The 21,473-nt window shown below is 43.6% G+C and overlaps 1 protein-coding gene and 2 pseudogenes across 1 annotated transcript in view; all 3 read left to right on the forward strand.

Annotated features, from left to right (window-relative positions):
* Window positions 1–21,473, forward strand: part of CDH4 (cadherin 4) — a 423,769-nt gene that overhangs the window by 81,055 nt on the left and 321,241 nt on the right. The window lies entirely within an intron of this gene.
* Window positions 526–641, forward strand: LOC136649973 (5S ribosomal RNA; annotated as a pseudogene).
* On the forward strand, window positions 17,194–17,310 carry LOC136650218 (5S ribosomal RNA; annotated as a pseudogene).

Raw genomic sequence — 21,473 nt, forward strand, 5'->3', positions numbered from 1 at the left:
TGCCTGTGCAGGGCCTTGGAAAAGTTATAAGTGAGGAGAGAGGAGCATGGCTGGGGCAAGATGCTTGGTGATGACATGAAACACAATACATTACTGTATATATCAGCAGGACCAGGGACCTCTGTGTATTCCTATACAGTGCTGAACACAAAACAAACAAAAAACATGAGTTTTAACACACTGAATGATAGCCTAGTCCCAAAGCAAAAACTAAACAGACTCCATGAAGAACCAGCACATGCATAAGTGATATGCCTAATGACACATATCGACCATGGTGCTGCCTGAGACCCTACCCTGCCAGCAGCCATATGTCCTTGAATCATAAAAGGAACTGAGAAAAAATGTAGCTATAAAGCAGTCCAAATGAATCGATCACACAGTAAATGCCCAGTCATGTCAGACTTTGTGATACCAGCTACAGTGCCTTGCACTGGAATAGTTGGTGGTGCAATAGCAGCATTCTACAGGAACTTATGAGTGCATGACTGTCAAACTCGTTGTGTTGCAGAACTTGTTAACTTTGCCAGCGCTGTTACCCTGCACATGCCTGATCTTGTCTGATCTCGGAAGCTAAGCAGGGTCAGGCCTGGTTAGTACTTGGATGGGAGACCACCTGGGAATACTGGGTGCTGTAGGCTTGTACCATAGTCTTTTGAGACTGAAGGTTGCCAACCATGAGCAGCTAAGAATTCAGGAGTAAATAGCTCTGGACATTTGCATCAATTAATATCTATGTCATCCATTGATTTACTGGAGCAAAATTCTAGATTCTGTGGCTGTGAGCTTCTAACATGGACGGAATTTGGTCCATTGGGCAAAACACCAGGAGATGCCAAAAGGACTGTGGATAACTATGAACAGTTGTGCACCATCCCAATATTGAAAGAAAGATTGTGTGACATGTTGGCAACCTTCAGTCTCGAAAGACTATGGTATCGCGCTCTGAAAGGTGGTTCTGGAACAGCGTCTAGTGTGGCTGAAAAGGCCGATTCGGGAGTGACAATCCCTTCCACACCGGGAGCAAGTGCAGAATGTCTCTGGTCTGTCTCCCTGGCTATGGGCCTTCCTTCTTTGCCTCTTTGCCTCAGACTGTTGGCCAAGTGTCTCTTCAAACTGGGAAAGGCCATGCTGCACAGCCTGCCTCCAAGTGGGCCGCTCATAGGCCAGGGTTTCCCACCTGTTGAGGTTCACTCCTAAGGCCTTCAGATCCCTCTTGCAGATGTCCTTGTATCGCAGCTGTGGTCTACCTATAGGGCGCTTTCCTTGCACAAGTTCTCCATAGAGGAGATCCTTTGGGATCCGGCCATCATTCATTCTCACAACATGACCATATTTTGCACATTTGAGCCCATTTTGCTTTGTCTCCAGCGTGCTACTTAAAATTGCCCCACACACAGCAAACAGAAAACCAGCTACGATGCATTTTGACTTTAGTAAAATATTTGGTTGGTAATTCATAGAATATTAATTCAAGCTGAACTCTGGTTCAAGACAGAGAGAACTGTGGCTTTTTAAAATTCATATTATTCTTCTCCTAAAAGCCTTATTAGTGTATAGTTGGAGGGTGAAAAAACGGTGGAAAACAAGACTAATGACAAGGTCACGGACTGTATTATTGTGTGTCATCGTAGTAGGATGCTGAAATTCTGTTTTCCTTCAAGCGTCCTGCTTCTATGAGCAAAAGAAGAATTTGTTTGCAAAAGAAATGACACCAGTTCACAGGATTATTTGAAGGATATCAAAGCAGCACTAAAACCCAACATTATCAAGATAAATTCCCCATACATTTTCCAGCACTTCCCCAACGCGTCTCTTTGGGGAAATAGAGCTGCTGTATTGTTTTCTGGCAATCTGATAGAACTAAAGCAAACAGACACAGACTTAACGGGCATTGTAGAAAAATGCACTGCTTTTATTGCTGCACTTAAGATATATTTCAGCATTTCTCAAACTGTGGGTCAGGACCCACTTGGCAGGTCACAAGCCAATAAAAGCACTCATAATTAAGATTTATGGAGTTTTGCATGGATCTTTTTTGCGGCTTTAGCAAACTTTGCTACTTGATAGGTGATAGTAACATCTGTACCCGCAAGCAAACTGCATAACTGAACAGGCAAGGGTCTATCATGCAATAGTCTAAGTAAACCAGCAAGGAATTGATTCCTAGGATGTTCATACAAAGGACAACTAAATAAATAGTGAAAGATATCATCAATAACCCCTAGTCCACATAGACAAACTCTTTGATAAAAGGGTGTATTATTATATTTCCCCTCCAACCAGGCCAGTGGCATACATTGAAAGCGAAGGTCCGTAAATGCTTTTCGTAACGGAGCAGCAGTTAAATTTATAAAATAATTTTCCAAACCAAAAGATGTTTTATAAACATGAAACCAAAATGCAGATGACATTTGGGAAATAATACATAAATCCATCCTCTTAGAATAAAGGCTAATTTTTTCTTTGAGCAACTTCTTGATTTCATTAGTAATAAGAGTAGGAAGGGACTCTACATTGAGTCCATAGTCATCCATTATAGGTCTAACCAGATTTGCCCAAGACTTTTGTGAAGGATTTTGAAGTTGTTCTAAAAAACATTTCTTTGGAAGGCGGGAATCATTCATGGAGTTCAATTTTAACCAATACCTAATGAGTGCAATATGACAGCTAGCTTCAATTGAAATCAATCCCACCTCAGCTCTTAAATATACAATTGGCATTGCACGGGGAACAGATAAAAGAGATCGTATAAAAGAATTCTGGGCCAATTCCAAAATAGGGACTTTGTATATCCCCAGACCTCAGCCCCATAAATTATTTGAGGAATTATTTTTTTAGCAAACACCTCAACAGCGAGCCAATTTCATATGAGTTGCGTAGCACCTAGCTCAGTTGCCACTGAAAATACAGAGCTGAATATACAGGGTACAGAACTGCTGGGCAGGGTGGACTTCTGGTAGGAGAGCGGCATGGTGCTTTGCCCTGCATAGATTGGAAGATGGGACACTGCAAAGGGGGGAGGGCTGTGTGGTTGGCAAAGGATTGAAGCCTGCGTTTTGCTTGAGTGCCGAGCTGGAATGTTTGAATTCTGAGCTATACAAAATAACAGTAGGAGCCATGCTGTCTAATGGGACCTTGGGCTGATCATGGCTTAGGTTTAAAGTCTAATGTGATGATGTCACTTTCGGCCATGACTTCACCTCCAGGTTAAGTGGGACATCACTTCTGGTGGGTCCCAATAAATTGTCATTCTAAAATGTGGGCCACAGTGCTAAAAAGTTTGAGAATCACTGATACATTTAATGCTATTCTCATGTTTTGTTCTCAACTTAGGGTAGAATGACTTACTCAAAAGTTTAACTTATAGATCTTACTCTGTGACTGTACCACTTCAAGTTGCAGGTGGTGGGCTGCATGTTGGAATGCTTCTCTGTGAAAAAGCACCCCTACATGAAGAGAACTAGCATGTTAAAAGCCCTTTTGGGAAGTAATCTGAATGCAGAGAGGAGACAGAGAGAGGACATGCGCTCAAGATAAAGTTTTAAAATGCTCCCATGGACACACTGGCATGTGCACAGGACTTTCTCCACGTTATCTAGAAATCTGCTTTTTTTTAAGTACCTGATCACATGGAAAAAGTTCCCTATACAACCCTATACCTGGGAGTTTTTTGTGTTGTTATTTTTTTTTAAGAAACTTTTTTAACAAGAATTTTATGAAGCAAAAATTTTTCCAAAAGCAAGATAAGAGATTAGAGAGAGAGAAAGAAAGAAAGAAAGAAAGAAAGAAAGAAAGAATAAATAAATAAATAAATAAATAAATAAATGCACACCTCCCTAAACATAGAGAAGAAATACATAATCCTGCACCTCGCCCCCTCCAAGCATTAGAGCAATTTTTGGAAAAGGACTAATGATGAAACTACGTAGATTAGAATGCTCCTCCCCAGTGGATTATATTGTAGGTGCCAGGACTGGCATCAAAAGTTGGCCAGCTCAGGCCCTGGTTGATGACCCATCCAGCTGACCCCGGAAACCTCCCAGTACCCACCTTTACGCTGAGCAAGGGCAAAGCAGTGTGCTCAGCTGAGCATGACTCTCTGTCACTTGCCTTCCAGGCTTGATTGGTTGAAGGACAGGATGAAAAAGAGACTTACGCAGGCTGTTTCTCATTCCCCCGTTCCCTAATGAATCTGTTTTCTCCCAGGGAAAACGTCATGCTTCTGGTTGTATATTGCTCTGTATTGCTATGTATGGCCTAAATGGGGAACAGAGATTGCTGTTTAAATGTCACATAATCATTTCCACTTACAGAGATGACCAGGATGTTTTGGTGCCTTAAAAAGAAAATTTCAGTGGTGCCCTGTGTTGGTGGTGGTGACCATTGTAAATGAAATAGTAAATGAAACAATTGATCATTCCTTGCTCTTTAATAGGACTATCAGCTTGTCTAATGATAGACAAGATGGCCACTTTAATGTTAACTGTTTCTTTTTTCCTCTTCCGGAAAATATTTGAAAGTATTTTTTTAACAAAGACCTCAGCGTACGAATCCTACAGCACTAGATGAATCATAAATGATTGGCAATGTTTGTTTTTTATATGAAGCAGCTTCATAAACTAAGGGCGCAATCCTAACCTGTGCTGGAGCAGGCACACCACGAGGCTTGCACTGCATCCAACACAGGTTTGTTGGCTGCAGTGGCTCAGCCACGGGCAAGGGGAAGCTCTTCCCCTTACCCGTGGGTAAGGGCGCGCTCCTCAGTGGGTCTCCTCGGACCTGCGCCACCTCTGCAGTAGCGCAAGTTCGAGGAGAACGGAGCGGCTGGGAGCCGCTCTGTTCACCCCGGGGACAGGGGTTGGGATCTGGCATAACTGCCGGGTCCTGGCCCTGCTCGCCCTCCCCCCACCCAGAAACACCCCCTCCCGCCACCTCCCCATGCCCCCCACGCCTGTCTTTGCTACTTGAATGCACCGACGTGGCTCCCGCCTAAGGCGCTGCAAACGTGCTTTACGGCATGTTTGTGACGCCTTTGGGGCTCCTATGCCGGCATAAGTGCTGGTTAGGATTGCGCTCTAAGTCTTCTTTTTTCCTGGTTAATACAAGTAGTGTTATAAAACTGTAAGAACTTCAGGTTTTTTTTTTGTTTTTTGTTTTGGTTGTTCACTCTTGCAAGAAACCTGATAGCAATTCAATTAGAAAATGCAAATGAGGTCACAGATTTACCACCGGAGTGCTGAATTACCCCCGAGAAAATGGAGTGATATTCTAGAATAACAGTAAATACTTAAGATAAAGTTTTCTCACACTGTTCTCATCCGACCGGCTATTTTTACAGTTGAATGTTTTGATGGAGCCTGTGGGTATACTCTGAAAAAAAAGAAGGAAAAAAAGAAAAGTAGTCTTGTTTATGAAATGAATAATTTGGCCTTATAGCACATGTCAGCATTTATGAAAGTTACACTTGAATGAAACTGCGTTCCTTGGGAAAAGCGAGGGAGGGAATCAAAGCTGGATTTTTTTAAAAAAAATTATATTTATTTTTGCTGAATTTTGATTATGGGGACTCTTGGCATCATATATAGGTGCCAAGTATCCACTTGCAAGTTTAATTAAAGGCAAGCAATGGCCACCACTGTGATTGCACATACAGTTCAGAATGGATTGCTGAGTTATCAACATTTTCTGTTATGCCACAACAGCCCTCTGTCCAAGGCTTTCCTTTGGTTGTGTCATAACAGAAAATGTTGGGTGTGCAGATTCGAATGAGCTATCTGTACACTTCAAGTGTACAGAATGTGCAGCTTAAGTCAAATGTAGCATTCCACTGGTTGGGTTTGAGGTTATACATGCTCGTCCTATCCCCTTGCCAAACACTTCTGAACAAAGGCCATGTACAAGACTTAAGCTGCACATTCTGTACACTTGAAGTGTACAGATAGCTCATTCGAATCTGCACACCCAGGGCCCCTGCGGGGGGAGCGCTGGTGTGATCACAATCCCACCCCCTTCATTCAAAATGAATATCTGCAGAGTGCTAAAGCTAGTGCTATTGTGAGTGGCTGTGTTGGAGAAGGGTTAGGGATGAGCTTCATTTTTGGCCAAGGCACATTAAGCAGTTTTCTTACAGAGAGGAATTGAAACTCCTTGCTAGTCGTCCTTGCTCTTGAATCTTCCGTCCTTAAGCACAATGACTAAACTCATCTTTTTCTTTCATTGCTGTGACCATGTCATATACATTCCTCTACTGCAGTCTCAACCAGTCTTATGGGTACCAGCAGTGGTACCTGAGGTGGTGTCTAATGGTACTTGTGGGAGCCCTGGACACCTGCCAGGGGTCCAGGTATCCTGGGCACCGGGCAGCGAGATCAGGAATGCAACACAACAAGCAGTGGTAGGAGGTAGAAAGCATGCTTTTCAGTGCTCGTAAAAGTCCTCATAAAAGTTCAGCCGTAGACTCTTACTGGTGCTTGTTGAGTTGCATCTGGCCTCCCAACTCAGAAGTAACTAGCAGTGGAGTCATCACCTGTTACTTCTGGTGGTACTTTGAATAGGTGGACCATGTGAAGTGGTACAGTGGAGGACAAACACTGAGAAACACTGTTCTGTTGGCTCACTTTGTATCAGCCCATTGTGGCAAGTCTCTCTTTATAGTACATAAAATCCAGGGATCAGAACCCTCATGTCCTACCTGGCCCACTGCAATGTAGACCTTCTCCCATTAGAGGACATGTTTTGGGCAGGGGCACTACAGATACCCAACTCTTCTTTTGATACTTCATCAGAAGCATTAGAGCTCTGGTAATGTCAGAAGTCACAGAAATATGGGGAGAGCTACACATGAGCTACATCCCATGGCAGCATGAACCCTTCTAGGAGACAGGGAACACTGGTATAGGAACGAGACGTACCATGGACTCACTGAATGTGTCTTGAGGTTTCTGGTGTATCAGAGTGACAGGGAAGAAGGCATACCTCAACCTGCACAGCAGAAGTATTTAATACTATTTTAATAATTATCAGTATGGTATATAACCTTGACTCTGCATTTTGCACCCTTCTCCTGGTTGTGCCTGGCTGCCCCTATGGATTTTCCTCCCCATCTGCACTACAATTTCAGGTAACTGGCAAGGTTAACTGTGTCCTTAAGACTAATGTGCAGGCATGGTTAAAAAAAAAAAAAAGGGAACATTGTTTTCCAGAGAAGCTAGCAATTAACTGGTAAATATGAAGGTCTCTACATTTCATCTTGGGAACCCATTTTGACAATGTGTTTCATCTTTGCCAGCACTGAGTAGTGACAGCGTTGGGAACAGAAATTTGAAATTCTAGCATTTTAAAATACTTTTTGACATTTTGAAACTTTCTAATTCGATTCAGACAGACTTCTGTTGGAATGTATTTGTGACGGCTCATATCAGTCACCGCATGCCAGGCTAGCAGAGTGTGTAAGGTCACATGGGAAGATTCCCAGATACTATCCAGAAATTCAACAATGGCAAATGTAAAAAGAGGGGGGGAAGCTAGTATAAATTAGAAAATAGAGAATAAAACATTTCAAATATATACAAGGTTATTGTATTATTTTGATGAATGTGTGTAATTGTCTTTATCCGTAGCTCGCATAACGGTCGCCCCCATCACTAGTCCTAAGTGTGTGTGGTCCCCCTACTACTACCCCTTGTGTGTTCCTTTCCTTGCCTCTATCGTACATTTCATGTATATTATGAGGAAGGCTCTTGGAAGTAGGATTTGAGGGTGGGGGAAAGGAAAGCTCATGGATTGCTGGCATTAGCTTTTCTCCCCCCCCCCCATCTTTTCTTTATCTGTCTTTAACTAACAGCAGCCTTTTCTTCCATATATGGGAAGTGAATTCCAAGCAGTTAGGAAGGGGAGTTCATATATCATAAAAACATAAGAAGAGCCCTTCTGGGTCAGGCCCAAGGTCCATCTAGTCCAGCTTCCTGTATCTCATAGCAGCCCACCAGATGCCTCAAGCAGCACACAAGACCACAAGATACTTGCACCTCCTTGCACTCCCCTGCATCTGGCATTCTGTTTACCCTCACACCCCCAGGTCAGGCAAGAGGCAATGTGACGGACATCTCTGATCTGCCAATCAGGCACACAACAACTGAATAAAATCTTCTAATCGGTGCTTCCATTCCTTCCTTTTCCAATCAGCATGATTCTTGGAGAGAACTATGGAAATGTGAAAACATGTAGGCATCTGGTAACTGTTTTCTCCACCTTGTGTGAGTTGTGAATGCTTCCAGGTGCTTTTGACGTGTTCTTTAAATCACCAAATTCCTTCCTATTCCATTCCAGTGTTCCAAAACTAACCATCTCCCCCCAAATCAAGTTACCTTTTTTCTTGTACTTTCGATTCTTTATGTTTTTTCTTCTGTTCCCAGAATTCAGACTCACAACCCAGTCCTATCCTTTCCCCCACCATTGCATGCAGCCACACCAAAACAACCTGCATGTGGTGGGCAGGACCAATTGGAAGGCTTAGGAGGAGAAAGGGAAAATATTTTCCCTGACCCCTCAGTGTCGCAAAGCACTACACACCATTCCATGCAGTCTGACCACCCCTGTAAGCAGCCAACAGCCCGATCCGTGCACCAGCAGGCCATCCGCATTCCCTGGTGTCGGTAAGTCAGCATAGGGGAAAGAGGGATGCAGGGAGGGGGATGAACAGACAGGAGAACGGCAGATGGAGGCCAGGAACGGGGCAGTCTTGGTGGCAGTAGCCCTGTACTCTAATGAGCTGTGTTGCTTTCGGTGGTTTTGAATGAGCAAGGGGTAGCTGAATGAATGCCTGTGCTCTGGAAAATCTGTTCTGTATGAATAGGATTGGGCTGTTAGGCTACAATCTTATACATACATGAAAGGAAGTCCCATTGGGGTTTACTTCTGAGTAGACATGCCTAGGATTGCACTGTCAGTCCCATGTAACATCCAGTGTGTTTAGAAGTCTAAAGTTTGCTGTTCTTTCCTGAAGGTACCAAAGAGCCATATTGTATTGGCAACCTTCAGTCTCGAAAGACTATGGTATCGCGCTCTGAAAGGTGGTTCTGGCAAAGCATCTAGTGTGGCTGAAAAGGCCAATCCGGGAGTGACAATCCCTTCCACACCGGGAGCAAGTGCAGTCTGTCCCTGGTCTGTCTCCCTGGCTATGGGCCTTCCTTCTTTGCCTCTTAGTCTCAGACTGTTGGCAAAGTGTCTCTTCAAACTGGGAAAGGCCATGCTGCACAGCCTGCCTCCAAGCAGGCCGCTCAGAGGCCAGGGTTTCCCACTTGTTGAGGTCCATTCCTGAGGTCTTCAGATCCCTCTTGCAGATGTCCTTGTATAGCAGCTGTGGTCTACCTGTAGGGCGCTTTCCTTGCACGAGTTCTCCATAGAGGAGATCCTTTGGGATCCGGCCATCATCCATTCTCACAACATGACCGAGCCAACGCAGGCGTCTCAGCAGTGCATACATGCTAGGGATTCCAGCACGTTCCAGGACTGTGTTGTTAGGAACTTTGTCCTGCCAGATGATGCCGAGAATGCGTCGGAGGCAGCGCATGTGGAAAGCGTTCAGTTTCCTCTCCTGTTGTGAGCGGAGAGTCCATGACTCGCTGCAGTACAGAAGTGTACTCAGGACGCAAGCTCTGTAGACCTGGATCTTGGTATGTTCCGTCAGCTTCTTGTTGGACCAGACTCTCTTTGTGAGTCTGGAAAACATGGTAGCTGCTTTACCGATGTGTTTGTTTAGCTCAGTATCAAGAGAAAGAGTGTCGGAGATCGTTGAGCCAAGGTACACAAAGTCATGGACAACCTTCATGCGCAGAGATTGTAATGCAGGGAGGTGAGTCCACATCCTGAACCATGACCTGTGTTTTCTTTAAGCTGATCGTCAGTCCAAAATCTTGGCAGGCCTTGCTAAAACGATCCATGAGCTGCTGGAGATCTTTGGCACAGTGGGTAGTGACAGCTGCATCGTCGGCAAAGAGGAAGTCATGCAGACATTTCAGCTGGACTTTGGACTTTGCTCTCAGTCTGGAGAGGTTGAAGAGCTTTCCGTCTGATCTGGTCCGGAGATAGATGCCTTCTGTTCCAGTTCCAAAGGCATGCTTCAGCAGGACAGCGAAGAAAATCCCAAACAAGGTTGGTGCAAGAACACAGCCCTGCTTCACACCACTTCGGATGTCAAATGGGTCTGATGTGGAGCCATCGAAGACAACAGTGCCCTTCATGTCCTTGTGAAAGGATCTGATGATGCTGAGGAGCCTGGGTGGACATCCGATCTTGGGGAGAATCTTGAAGAGGCCGTCCCTGCTGACCAGGTCGAAAGCCTTTGTGAGATCTATGAAGGCTATAAAGAGTGGCTGTCGTTGTTCCCTGCATTTCTCCTGCAGTTGTCTAAGGGAGAATACCATATCAGTGGTGGACCTGTTTGCTTGGAATCCGCACTGCGATTCTGGATAGACGCTCTCTGCAAGTACCTGGAGCCTCTTTAGTGCAACTCGGGCAAACAACTTTCCTACAACGCTAAGGAGAGAGATGCCACGGTAGTTGTTGCAGGGGGAGGGGCACGAGAGGGGTTTGTGTGTATCAGGAAGTTGAATAGGGAGCAGTGGTGAGGCAAACGGGATGCAAAGAGCCATATACAGAGTATTAAAATGTCACACTTGCATTTAGCCTACCCTTCAGGCAATTTTCTGGCACTTTGAAGGATGCTACCAAGTTTTTAACAAGGTAGCAGTAATTCGTAGTACATTATAGTTAATTGTTGGCCCATAATTCCGCTTACAAGGAAAATGTTTTCAAGTTATAAGATGTGGAGGTTGTCCACATTATGTACGGTTTTTCTGTTAACGCATTCAAGGCTGCTTGCAGTTTACAATAATGATTTACAGCATAATTGGAAGTTCCTGAGGGCAGGGGCCTGGCCTCTATGAGCAAAGTACTGTACGATGCACAATTATTGTGCTATGACAATAATAGATGCAGCATAAAAAGAAACTGTTGGAGAAGGAAGAGGTTAAAAATATTCAGGTATCAACTCCTATGCAATGTTTATGGATTGGGTATTTAATGATCAAATGGACTCACTGGGAGATGGGAATCAAGCAGTAGTTGGTCCCGACCAGACAGATGGAGAGGAACTTGCTGTCTTACCTCTCTTTGATGCAACCAGGGAGCCATGTGAATGCTACGCATCTCTTTAAATGTTATATGCAATGCGTCAGTGGACCTGTGGCCCATAACCATCAAGCACGTCCTGTTTAGAGCGTCCAATGTTATTGCAGGACCTGTTTGGCCATGTGGTTTATTTGTGGAGCAAATGAGAGCAAACTCTCATCTGCTCAAGAAACTGGTCCCCTCGCTTTGCACCCACCCTTTAATATGTTTGATTTGCAGAGAGCAAATGCACTGCACATCTTGCAAGCCTTGTGTCATCCATTTTTGTCACTGTCTGATGTCTCTGTTAGTGTCTCTCGCTCAGGTTTTTTTTCACCCCCCCATCTGTCAACCGACGAATCCTGTGCGCTTGCCAACACTGACAATTTTTCTTACTAATTGACTCTAATGTGAACCATTCTATGCGGGCCCCACTGTTAACCGAAACCATCCCTCCCAGAAAGTAATGAATTTCTTGCTTAACTAGCTGATTAAAAAAAATATTTCATACTGCAATTGTGTTCTATTCTGTAAATGGGTAGGTAATTTTATCTAATGAGTTCCTAAGCAAACATAATAGTCTTGACTGTGTGCGACTGGTTTTGATAAAGGTTGCTGATGCACCACTGCCTCTGTTTGCCTTTGGAAGTAGCGATGATCAAACAGTTTGATCTTGCACTTCAAACAACCTGTTAGGACTGGTTCCTGTTTGCTTCCAAAATTAAGATACTTTTAAAGAGCAAAGAGGTAGGGGTGTGTGTGTGTGTGTGTGTGTCCACTCCCAATGCTGTTCATTATCTTTAAAGTGGAAGTTTGCTGCCGAATTCCCATTTCTTTGTCAATTAGCAAATGCCTTTTATGCAAACACATTAATTTAATGCCCCTGCTGAAGAGCTGTGCATGGAAAAACATCTTGCTGCTAAAATGCCAGTTTTTCAGAGCACTTTGACACAAATCGCTCATGAATAGCAATTTGTGTTTTGATGCTAATGGGACGTGACTGCGAAGCTGCCTTTGATTAAATTCACCATGGAGCTTACAACTATTTGTAAATATGGCTGATAGGTAGCCATAATAGCTTCTAAAAGGACGAGAATGTGGGAGGGGGACAGGGGGCAACATGACACACACACACACACACACACACACACACACACCCTAAGGAAGATAAAGGTTTTGCATTCATCAGCTTAAATGAATGAAGGTTTGAAATAAAGACAATCATTGAGCATTATGGCATTTTTTAATTCTTGCTGATGCTTTTTTGGGGTGTCTGATACTCTAGGTTTGGCAAATTCAGTGATGACCTAAATAATGGCTTCGATGGTACGGCCACATTCTGCTCGCCAACAGCAATACACTGGCACAGAAAGACCGTTGGTTGGAGGTCAATGACAAATGGCCCAAGGGTCGACCAAAGCAGCACTGGCTTGACATGCTGTATGGTGACATGAAAATCACCCACCTACACACAGACCAAGCCCATGACTAAGAGAAATGGTGACTGCAATCCAAAATAGTGGACCCCACCACTACATAGGTCAAACACTAAAGAAGGAGAAGAAGAAGAAGTGGTGACTTAAGTAGAACAAAAACTATAAATACTTGGGCAAATATATGTGTGTGAACACACACATACTGACACAACAGTCTTTCTTTTGTCTTGCCTGACAGTGCCAAAGGAAACGTTGCACTTTTTGCATTAAAAAAAAAAAAAGAATCAACACATGAGAAAAAAAAAATGTAAAAAGCATATTGCTCTTTCTCTCTATGGACTCTAAAGGCAACAAAATATTGTATTTGCAGGACAATTCATGCAAACCTTTATCCATGTATCACTCTGTTTTTCACTGTTATTATTTTGAAAAATAGACAGTCTATCAAAGGTGATTTTTGTCTTGTTGGACAAACTGTGACTAAGTTTTTCACATCCCATTTATTCTCACAGCTTCTACTTATGAGGAGGCACCCCAAGGGTATCTTGCTGGCAGGGAGCTTTTTGCAAGCTAGCAGATCCAGTGCTTTTTCAAGCATTCATTGTCTGGAATATTGCAGGGAAGCGAGTTCCTTATTAACAAGGGACTCCAGCCTGGCGCTCTCCAAATTCTGGTGCTGACCGTGAGCACAGTGGTGGAGTTGGGCACATGACCCTGCCTGGTGCCTCACACTTAAAGTCTCATGTGATGCAGGTCGAAGACATAAATGCAAAAACATGATCTGCATAATCCCTCTCCTTGTTTGGAACAAGCAGAGTCATGCCAACGGAGTGGCTATGTGTATGAGTACCAATGTCACACATTACTTTGAGTGAATGGCAAAGCACGTCTGCCCCAGCTTGGATGCCACTGTTGACTCAGAGTCTATAGCAGTAATTTTCTCCACTTTTCTGCTGTTTATCGCATGACTTTCAGTTGTTGATCTCTGATGCTGCTGACATGCTGCTTAGTGCTCTCCATGTAATACATGCCCACTTATGTCATGCCCATCTTAGCTAGTGGTAATGTGACACGGGGCATTAATACCCTGAATCCAATGATAATTAATGCTGCAAACTGTCTAGTCAAAAAGGGCATATGAAAATGGCATTACCACACCTTCCCCCCTTTAATCACACAAAATCAGTGTCTTGTGTCTAAACTAGGTCGGAGACTCTTATTAAGGAGCAACTTGATTCCCAGTGACTATCCCTTCAATACTTAATGGTCCAGCCCTATTGCACTGGTTTGCCACTGCTTTCTGGTGGTGAAACACACTTTTCCAGTAATCGTAAACCATGGTCTGGAAGTGTACAGAGGGCCAGCACATGATGGTGTTGATGATGGTGAATTGACTGGGAGGGCAGAAAATCGGGAGGGTGGGAGGGGGTGGCACCTAGCCAGACAATTTGCATCAGACACTTGTACCAAATACTTTCCCCTTTGGAGGAAGCCTAACATGCCACCTTTGTTTCTGCAGATTTTTGCCATCTAAAGGTTTGACACAGGTCCTAGGAGACCCACTGTGATTGAAAGAGTTACAGGGAGAGAGAACATCTTCCCTTACCTCTCCCAAGCCTCCCAATCACCCCCCCCCCCACACACACACACACACACACCACAGCTTAGTATGCAGCACAGCCCATTTCGGTGTGCCTGTACGCTATGGCATGGAAAATCAGATTTGGGCTGAGACTGCCAGCCTATAAGACTCTTAACTGAACACAATGGGACTTACTTCTGAGTAGACATGCAAAGAATTGGCCTGTAAATTGGATCTGTTGACTGAGTAAATCTTCCAATAGATAGATACCCCAGAGTAGCTGCTCAAGTGTATGTAGATCCGTGGAGAGAGAGAGTGCTAGCTTGCTGTGGGAACAGTTCTGATCCAGTTAATCTGCTGCACATGTGAAGGGCTCGGAATGGGAAGGGTGTCATTTCAAAAGACAAGCAGGAACTCTCGGCACTTTCTCATGAGTAAGCACCACAGGCCTGCTGCTTCACTTGGCAGGTTGCTGAGGCTTTCTCATAAATCTCTGTGATTGTGAATAGCAGTTTGATTTAGAAAGTAGAACTCTTAATGAAATCCAGAATCCTCACTCCCTAGTTGCCTCCCATTTTTGCCAAATTATGACACACACACACACACACACACACACACACACACACCCCGGTAGTATTCTAAAAGCAATAATTAAGGAGAGCAGCACAAAAACTAAGGAGACTGGTCCCTGTACTTTGAGCATTGGGGAGGGACAATGAGGACTAGCTCCTTCCAGAAGAGATCCAATCAATATGGACACATGGTTTGTTTTCTCAATCATGCGTTAGTTCAGTGCTTCTCAATCTTTAAGCACCAGGAACCACTTTGTAGAATGAGAATCTGTCAGGACCCACTAGAAGTGATGTCATGACCAGAAGTGACATCATCAAGCAGGACATTTTTTAACAATCCTAGGCTGTAATCCTACCCACACTTGTACCATTTACTATCATTGTTAAAGGATGTACATAGTAGCCTGTTAAAAAGACAGATCTGTAACATTTCCCCAAATGCAGGCAACACAGCAGGGTAGCTTCAAGACTAATATATTAAAAAATAAAATATTAAAATGAATGGGGACCCACCTAAAATTGGCTCACGACCCACCTAGTGGCTTGCGACCACCACAATTTGTTAAATAAAATAATAAAAAGTCAAATCAAGCAAATTAAGAAACAACACTGTCAGGAATTATGTTGATAATTAAAAAAAACAAAAACTCTTTATTGCCATCCTAGTATATAAGTCCTGCTATAAGTCTTGCTATAAGTCCACATCATACTATAACATGTGCACATAGATCCATAATTGTGTATTTGGTGCTGAATTTTTTTCCATGTTTGTTCACATGGCAAAAGCTAATATATTTTGATACAGAAGAGATCATGTTTGCTCTCTGAAGCTGATATCTATAAAATTAATACTCTTTAGAGGATACGCATTCAGAAACACAATCTCTTATATTCAGAATAGTGGTTTCTTTTCCCAGACATTAGCATGAATCCAAACTGGCACCGCTATGCTGGTACACAAAATCTGATATTATATTATGTAAATGGGCTGGTGATACGCTCGGCTGGATAATAATGTCCAGATGTCTCTGTAGCCAGGGGCTGACTAATATCACAGGCAGGTTGGCTGGAAGGGGAGAACTGCCAGCTGGCTGAACTGGTTACTGTTAACTGTAGCGTAAGGTGAAAGCTGGTTTTATTTCACACTCACTGGTTCTGCTTGCAGTCGAGTGAAAAGGCAGGGGCTCTGGAGTCTGCGTGGCTTTCTGAGGTTGTGTGGCCATTGTTAACTAGGTTGCCTTCACATTTATTTATTTTGATAAATATATGATCGTGTCCTAGTTTATCTCTATCAGCACAGAAGCCTCTGTACAAGGCTGTGGTCAGGCATCTGTGATGGCAAGACAGGCTCTGCGCATGAAGGAATTGACGAGAACCAGTCATGGAATTGGAAAGCCAGAATTTAGAAAGAATCCTACAGCTCAGGGACTAAACGGGAACCTGTTGCATGGAGGATGGCTTTGGTCCCGGAGCAGGCTGGAAGGCCCTGGGAGTTTGTCAAAGGAACAGGTATTCCCTGGAAGAGACCGCAGTAAGGCCACAGTGGAATTATTTGGTTCCATATTGTATGTGCATTAGTTCTTGGAACTAAGAACACTGCGTTGTGGGACTAAGAACACTGTGTTGTGGGATTTACGGTTTTCACAGTAGAGCTTTTGGACATGTTATGCTGTATTCACATGCATGCTACTATGTGAATTGCTGGATCTGGGCTGCACAGAGATGGTACTTTCATTGAACTGAATATGTGAGTAACTGTATCCAAGTCCAGGCTTGTTTGCACAGATGTAACTTGGTAGAGTTTAACATATGAACACTCCTAGTGTGGAACATGACAGCCATGAAACCTTCCTGGCCCTAAGAGATCAGGAAGCATATATGCCTGTAGTGTTAAGGACTCCAGTAATTCTGCTGGATTTTTCAGTGTTCTGAACTCCTAGAACTGCAAATTCACCCATTAAAAAAAAAAAAAAAATTAACAGCACATCTGTTATAATTAAACTCTAGAACGTGTGGTTTGATTAAGGTCTGAAGTGGACCATACTTCTCCTCAATTCAGCATGGAAGGGAATGAGAGCCGGACCGTCCTGCTGCAGGACTTGCTGTAAGTCCACATTGGACTATAACATGTGCACATACGTCCATAATTGTGTTTCTGATGTTGAATTTTTTTCCAGGAAATTGATGCGCAAATGCAATCTGCATGCACTGGATTTTGTTCATGTAGGCTGTGTTTTAGTGTTAAGTCCCAGTATGGATATCTGGGTATGTCAGGTTGAGCAAGGCACAGTGGATACTTAGGTAGGGCAGGCACACTCTCACTCCTCTCCACGCATATGGACCACCTTGGGAAGACATATTGTCCAGCCTTGCCCTAGGACATATGTTCAATGCATTACTCATCAAGGCAGCTTGACTGAGCAGTTTTTGTTGTTGCAACTGTTACCCTGCACATGCCCAATCTCGTCTGATCTCGGAAGCTAAGCAGGGTCAGGCCTGGTTAGTACTTGGATGGGAGACCGCCTGGGAATACTGGGTGCTGTAGGCTTATACCATAGTCTTTTGAGACTGAAGGTTACCAACCATTTTTTGTTGTTGTTGCCATTCCTCCTGTGGCTTTCAAGATCTGTGGTGTGTTTGACGGAAGACAAAATGGGTCTGGCATTCATCCCCGTCAGAGCTGTGTTTGCACAATTGACTCTGCTTTTGAACATCACAAGGCATGGAGAACTTATTCAAACACCGTGGGAGAAATTAATGCTGTGAGACCACATTATCAACAAATGAAGATGAAAGAGAGTTCTTGTTGTTGTTGGTTTATATAAAGATAGTTGGGGGTGGTGATGAGGTGGCTTCATTGAAAAGGAAGCTTGTGATTCATGCTCATTCTCATCTCTCTCTTTGTCTCATTTTACACCACTGGAAATCACCAGAACACAAGCTAGGATGATTTTTTTTTTTTAAGTTATAGTACTAAACTGAGAACTAGATCATACCTTATGTGAACAGGAACTCTGAAGAAAAAAAAGCCAAGTATATTCTGGTCTTCCTGCTTGGTCACCTTTCCTGCTTCACCCTTAGTTGTCTATGCATATTCAGTCCCAGGTGCTTCCATGCTGACACCTATCCAATGGATCAGGATTTGGGAGGAACCCAGCCTTCGTCCTGAGGAGGAGGAGTAGATGCGGCAGTGATGGAGATATTAATATTCCCTTAATATTAAGGGAAAGACCAGCACTCACAAGTGTATGTCATGGATAAAAAAGAGAAAAGAGGAATGGAATGTTTAGAAAATCAAGAGAGAGAAGAGACATCACAAATATTCTCATGAGAAGAAAAATTGAGAGATATCTAAGTAAACCGGTGCTTTCTTAAGGAGCTTACTGAAAAGTTGAGAAGCAAGAAGTACATGTACACGAAGTGGAAGGAGAGACAAAGGAACACTACATAAGTATAGCCTTCACTTGTAGTCTGGAAGGCTGAAGCACAGAATGAGCTGAACTGAAAGTAAAAAACAACAAAAATGTTTGGTTTTTTTTTTTGGGGGGGGGGGGGCTCTGTCCAAAACAAGAGGAAGATCAATGAAGAGGTAGGAGAAGGTGGTGGTATGATAATGGACAATGGAGAGAATGTAGAGCTGCTCAATTCTTGATTTGCCTCTTTCCCATAAGGGAAAGGTAGTCCAATCTGGCAAGTTTCAAAAACATGGAAGGGGGGCATTACAATTCAAGATACAGAAAGCAGTGATACCTAATTAGTTTAAATGAATATATCCTAGGACCAGATGGACTATACCTTGTAGTACTGGAGAAGCCCGTGAGTGTGATCTCAGAGCCTCCATCTGTAATTTTTGACAATGCTTGAAGAACAGGTGAGACACTGGAGAACTAAAGACAGACAAATGCCATCTCTACCCTTGAAAGAGGCTATCCTTATTCCTTAAAAAGGGGAAAAGAAGGATCTGGGAAAGTGGGAAACTACGATTGAGGTCTGATTGGCCTGGAAAGATCCTGGAGAAGATTATTAAGCAGGACATCTGTGAGCAGTTAGAAAATAATGAGGCAATTTCCAGGAGTGGGATTGTCAAGAACAAGGTGTGCCAGACTAACCTCACCTTGATTTTCTGACAGAGTGACTAGGCTAATTGATCCTGGGAGTGCCCTGGACGGAGTGCACCTAGATTTCAGAAAAGCATTTTGACAACGTAACCCATGATTCCAATTCTAATATTCACAGGCGTTCTCTGTGACTTGGTCCCCTCAAAATGAAATCCTTTCTTTTTTAGAAAGAAAGAAAGAAAGAAAGAAAGAAAGAAAGAAAGAAAGAAAGAAAGAAAGAAAGAAAGAAAGAAAGAAAGATACAGAGGGCTTCTCTCTTTTGGTTAAGTTTTCCCTTGCTCTTGCTCTCCCTCTGTGCTGTAAAATGGCAAAGTGATGATAAGGGGGTGAAATGACACTTCTCGCTCTTGCCTCACAAGGTAGCAAGGATCACCATGCCAAAGGGGAAAAGGCCCCTTTGAAAGTATCCAAATTGGCCCTGTACCTGCAGTCACATTGATGATCTCTCCTCATGTTGGAAACCCTCATTAGGACTGGAGTGACAAAAGAGTCACGTTCCAGTCAGTTGCCATCAGATATTTCCAAGAGAATGAAAAGACCAAGATGGTCTTACTGAGCCAATACTAATTATTTCAGCATCCACTAGGCTTCGGGATTCATGTGAATTCCTGAGCCTCTCTGTAGCTCAGATTCATTTCCCCTGTGTAAACTTGCTGGAGCACAAATTACTTGACCGTCCCTTCATAATTTGTCCCTCGTTCTTGCATGCCAATTATCTCAACTGACCCAAACCTCTGCTCTCAGAAGATCGCCCAGTTGGGAATTGTAGGCTGATTTTTAAAAGCGTTTCATTTCACACAGCAAGCGTAGATTGTGTTTAGGTCTCAGGGATGCATAAATGCATTCCATGCTCTTGGTTGCCCCTTCACATTAATGGTATCTCTTGCTAATGAGGGAAAGAAAAAAAAAAGACATATGTAAGAAAAGGCATTAAGCATAGGCACCAAAATATGAGGAGCAGCTAAGCAAATATGAGCAAGAGTTTATTTGTATTTTCAAGGAAAGAGGGTCTCTAGCACTGGTGTTATAAACTTGTGACAAGGTACTGGAAAAGCACTAGATGCTGCCTTTTCAACTTAGGCATGCTTCTGAGATTCTCCTCCTCCAAATAGCCTCCTGATTTTGCAGTTCCACATTACCTGGTCCTATTTTTAAAATTCAGCCCCTTCTAACAGCCATGATGTGTATGTGCAACCTCCTGATTTCAGAAATGGGCTATGTCAGAATGCCAGATGCAAGGGAAGGCACCAGGATGCAGGTCTCTTGTTGTCTTGTGTGCTCCCTGGGGCATTTGGTGGGCCACTGTGAGATACAGGAAGCTGAACTACAAGATGGACCTATGGCCTGATCCAGCGGGGCTGTTCTTATGTTCTTATGACAAGGAGACACCTTTTGAAGGCGTGGCTCTCTTTCAGTCCTCCAGTCTGTTCATGCTTGTCTCTCATCGTCTATTTTTATTTTGAAGATTTTTTTTGGCCTCCTTTTAATAAAATTTCCAGGATGTGCACTCATGTGTGTGTGTAGAGTGAAACTTCAAAACGACGAGGAATGGAATGCAGGAAACCTGCTCACTCCTCGGCTTGAGAACAGCATCTCTGAGAATTCAGAGGCTTGTGTTGCACCCCACTTGCCCTCTGTAGGTAGGTGAGGGCTGAGCTGGAATACAAGCCCTCTTTGCTGCAAAGGGCAGTGCAATTCGGAGAATTCTCAGTCTTCTGCTCACCCTCCCAAAGCCTCAGAAAGTGAGGATCTGTCAGGCACGCTAGCTTTCCTACTCCCAGCCAGCTCCCTTCTCAGCTGGAAAGGAAGCTGTCTACCTTCTGCACCATTACTTTCCCATCCTTTCACTTTCATAATACATGGGCCAAGATGCACATTCATGGGAGGGACTCTGCTCCTCTGAGGAGACATCTGGGGTTTTTACAAAGACTGAATTGCATCCCTGTTGCTAGAGCAACTGAATTGCCTCATTCTGGCTACTATGTGGTATTTGTTGCTGCGGCAACAGTTCCCTGTCCATGCTCCTAGGTGGACTTAAGAAGAGCCCCACTGGATCAGGCCAAAGGCCCATCTAGTCCAGTTTTCTGTATCTCACAGTGGCCCACGAGATGCCTCAGGTAGCACATAAGACAATAAGAGACCTGCATCCTTGTGCCCTCCCCTGCATCTGGCATTCTGAGGTAGCCTACTTCTAAAATCAGGAGGTTGCACATTCACAGTATTGTTTGCAGCTTATGATGGACTTTTCTTCCAGAAATGTGTCCAATGCACTTTTAAAGGCATCCAGGCCAGATGCCATCACCACAACTTGTGGCAAGGAGTTCCACATACTAATTACATGCTGGATAAATAAATATTTTCTTTTGTCTCCTAACTCTCCCAACACTCAATTTTAGTGGATGTCCCCTGGTTGTCCCCTGGTTGTGTAAGAGAGAAAAGAACATCCTTCTATTCATCCATCCATTCCGTGCATAATTTTGTATGTCTCAATCATGGTTCCCCTCAGGCATCTGTTTTCTATACTGAAGAGCCCCAAGCACTGTAGCCTTTCCTTATTAGGGAGATGCACCAGCCCAGTAATCATTTTGGTCAC

This window comes from Tiliqua scincoides, chromosome 4 (genome assembly GCF_035046505.1).
Source record: "Tiliqua scincoides isolate rTilSci1 chromosome 4, rTilSci1.hap2, whole genome shotgun sequence".
NCBI lineage: Eukaryota > Metazoa > Chordata > Lepidosauria > Squamata > Scincidae > Tiliqua > Tiliqua scincoides.